This window comes from Pinus tabuliformis, chromosome 1_2 (genome assembly GCF_031772625.1).
Source record: "Pinus tabuliformis cultivar Carrire ecotype Pingquan chromosome 1_2, CPIR1, whole genome shotgun sequence".
In the NCBI taxonomy this organism is placed as follows: domain Eukaryota; kingdom Viridiplantae; phylum Streptophyta; class Pinopsida; order Pinales; family Pinaceae; genus Pinus; species Pinus tabuliformis.
The window spans coordinates 49,552,748-49,556,884 of NC_142298.1; positions in this window are offsets into that span (position 1 = coordinate 49,552,748).

The window sequence follows — 4,137 nt, forward strand, 5'->3', positions numbered from 1 at the left end:
ATAGTGGTTGATGAGAAGGGATATATTCCTAGGCAAGTTCATCATGAAGACATTGAAGAAGATGAAGGTTACTCTCAAAGGCGAAATGATGAAGAAGAAGAACCTCAAGAAGAAGAAGAATCTCAAGAAGAACCAGAGGAGCAGACAAGAATAGAAGAGAAGACTCCATCCAGATATGTCCAAAAGAATCATCCAGAAACTCAGATTGTGGGGCAGAAAGAAGCAGGAGTACAAACAAGAAGGACACTTGCAGAAGCTTCAAGCTACTTGGCACTACTCTCCTCCACTGAACCACAAAATGTGAAAGAGGCATGCAAAGATGAATGTTGGGTCAAAGCAATGGATGAAGAACTTGAGCAAATCGAAAAGAACAACACTTGGGAATTAGTTCCTAGACCAAAAGATAAGAATGTAATAGGAACAAAATGGGTCTTCAAGAATAAATTAAATGAAAATGGAGAAGTAATTAGAAACAAGGCCAGACTTGTTTGTAAAGGGTATGCACAGCAAGAAGGAATAGATTTTGAAGAGACCTTTGCTCCTGTGGCAAGACTGGAGGCCATCCGAATGTTCCTTGCTCTCTCAAGCTTTCAAAACTTCAAGGTATTTCAAATGGACGTGAAATCAGCCTTCCTGAATGGAGACTTAGAAGAAGAAGTATATATTGAGCAGCCAGATGGCTTCATTCTTGGGAATGATCCAAACCTTGTATGCAGATTGAAAAAGGCACTCTATGGACTCAAACAAGCTCCAAGGGCTTGGTACTATCGGTTGGACAAATATCTTCACCAACAAGGCTTTTCAAAAGGATCAGCAGATAGCAATCTCTATATAAAAGTTGAAAATAACAAATTGCTAATTCTTGTTGTTTATGTAGATGATATTATTTTTGGCAGCAATGAAGAGACTATGAGTCAAAACTTTGCCTTGGTTATGCAGAAAGAATTCGAAATGTCACTTCTTGGAGAATTGACATATTTTCTTGGATTGCAAATCCAACAAAATGAAGGAGGTATCTTCTTGTCTCAAACCAAATACCTCAAGCAGATCTTGAAGAAGTATGGCATGGAAGAGTCAAAGCCAGTTGTACACCCATGGTTACAGGATGCAGCCTCAGTGCAAATGATGAATCAGCAGCAGTTCACCAACCCACTTATAGATCCATGATTGGGAGTTTGCTTTATTTGACAGGTACTCGACCAGATATTACACATGCAGTAGGAATGGTTGGAAGATTTCAAGCCAACCCAAAGGAAACTCATCTTCAGGCAGTCAAAAGAATCTTCAAATATCTTCAAGGGACCCAAAACTATGGCTTATGGTATCCTAGAAATACAGATCTCACTCTTCATGCTTACACAGATGCAGATTGGGCTGGAAGTGTGGATGATAGGAAAAGCACAAGTGGTGGTGCTTTCTTCATGGGTTCCAGATTAGTATCTTGGTTCAGCAAGAAACAGAGTTCGATTGCCTTATCTACAGCTGAAGCAGAATATGTGGCTGCGGCATCTTGTTGCACACAACTTCTTTGGATGATGCAGACCTTGCAGGACTTTCAAATCACTTGCACTCCACCAGTTTCTATCTTATGTGATAATACTAGTGCAATCAGCATTTCAAAGAATCCAGTCATGCACTCAAAGACCAAGCACATACCAATCAAGTACCATTTTCTCCGGGAACAAGTGCTTGAGCAGAAGGTCAAGTTGGAGTATGTTCCTTCTAAGGAACAAGTTGCTGATATTCTCACAAACCACTGCCCAGGGAAACTTTTGAATATCTCAGACAAAAGCTGGGAGTAGTTGATGCTTCATCCTGCTGTTGAAGCTTGTCTGTTCTACAGAAAAGTTGGTATACGCAAGTTACGAAAGGTATATACGCGTATACACGCGGATTTATGCTGGAAAAGTCGCGTGTAAGGTGTACGCTTGTTGCAGAGATTATATCCGCGTCCATACGCTGTTTCATGCAGGAGAAATCGCGTATATAAAGTTCTGAACAGCAAGGGCAAACTCTGGAGTTCTGAACAGCAATGGGTATGTCAGAATTCTTCAGGCACGGTTTCAGGGGGTGCAGCAGGCACAGGTTCAGGGGGAGCAGCTTAAAAGTCTCATAAGCATTGTTGGCATTCAGATGTTTTGGTTGTTGATTTCAGGAAAAGGAGCTCAGAAAGAAATCCTGGTTGCTGATCTAAAAAGATGTTTATCATATGCTGCTGGTGACTTTCATAAGTCTTGGTCTAGATCTGTTGTCTCTATGTCATGTATCTCTCTTGTCATATCTCTTTTATGGTGTCAAGGTCATGTAACGGCCTATGTTGGTTTCCCCACTATGCCTGGGATGAATGCTGTAATATAATTGGTTGTTTCTGATATGTCCCCTCTTGGTAGGGAGTATGGATGTATGTATTGAGTCTTTTGGTGATAGGAAGTCCCTTATGGTGTATAAGTCTTGGTTCTTGTTGAAGAACATCTTTTCAGATCTGGCCTACTGTCAGGGGGAGCATGAGTCAGCACAGCAAGCAGAGGTATCAGCATGTCCTCAGGGGGAGCACAGCCCTTTGCCCTTGATGTCAAAGGGGGAGAGTGACTTGGTGTGGTGGTTTCCATCAAGTCCAAAGGGGAGATTGTTGGCATTATGATTCAAGTGTTGTCCTTGATGGCAACTCACTCAGAGGTTGGTACAGGTGCTCAGAGGTTGGTACAGGTGATGGCAACTTAATCAGAAGACAGATCTTAGTACAGCATGCCAAGGAAGTTCATATACGCAGGTTCGTTAAGCCCAAGTCGCGTGTACACGCTAGTTGGATTCAGAAAAAGCGCGTGTATGTGGAAAAGTACCTTTGGTCCATGGTGGTTAGTCCTTGAAGTTGTGCCTATGATTTCGGACCATTGTGTCTCGACGGGCGTTGTCGATCCTAGTTTTGAAGTTGATGGTTTTGTGTTACTATGGTTTTGCTCTTGGTATTGAGCAAGGCCTAAGGCTATATAAGGAGAAGAAGATCATTAGGCAAAATCATCTTTCGACAAGGCTTGAATATCTAAGAGAGAAAGAGATCTGATATGCAGGGTTCTGGGTTGCTTGATCTAAGCCAAGGAGAGATCACATCGGTTGATGGAAGACTAGATCTAAGGATAGATCGGGATCTAATGGTTTGAAATGCACTATTATGATATGTTTGATTATGCGTATTTCTAGATCTGCATACTGTCGCAATGTTATGTTCTGGGTCTAAATGATGTCTGGTACAGCTGCAAATTGAGAGATTTATTTTTTAGATCTGTACGCAGGTTGGCTTCGGTAAAAGCGCGTGTATACGCGGGTTTCGTCATTGAGTAGCGTATATCTTTTGAAGCTTGATTTTTGGGTTTACAGTGGGGTTGACTGTTATTGCAGAGTTCTGTAGTCTGCTCTGTGTTCTGGTAACTGGTGATTGACAGGGTTCAGTGGTTCAGTGATTCAAAGTTTGATATACTAGTATTGGTTGTTTTATGCTTCAATGATCTGTTGTGAAAGTTGAATGAATTGGGGTCTACAGATTGTAATGTTGTGCTTCAGGAATATCCAGTCTGAAAATGTATGAAAGGTGGTACCTGAAGAAAAGAAGATTGTAGGTCAGCACCTACGTACTAGTATCTTGGCTAGTACAAGAGCAAAAGGGGGTTGGAGCTCCCTTCCAAGGAAGTTTGGAGAACGAGAGAAGGTTGTAGCCTTCTGCAGGTTGTAGCCTGCGTAGGCTGGTATAAGTAAAACTGAAGTTTCATATTAAAGAAAGATAGAGACAACTTGCAGCAGGTGGTTTTCACCACATTGGGTTTCCACCTTATATCTTGGTGTTCATGTGTGTGGTTTTGATCTGTTCTGTTATACTGCACTGTTTACTGTTAATGTGGTGAATAATGTCCTGATGAACTTACTGAAGAATAAGCTAACTAAATTATGAGTTTTCTTCTTATACGCTGTTTTATTTAGTCACAGTAGCGTGTACACGCTGGTTCACCTAACTGAAGTAGGTATATGTTTCTGAGCATTGAAAAAGTTTGATTGATCTGATAATACTGATTCACCCCCCCCTCTCAGTATTATTTCCAACACTAGTCTTGTAAATTGGGCAAAAAAAAAAAGTTTTAAGGGAAA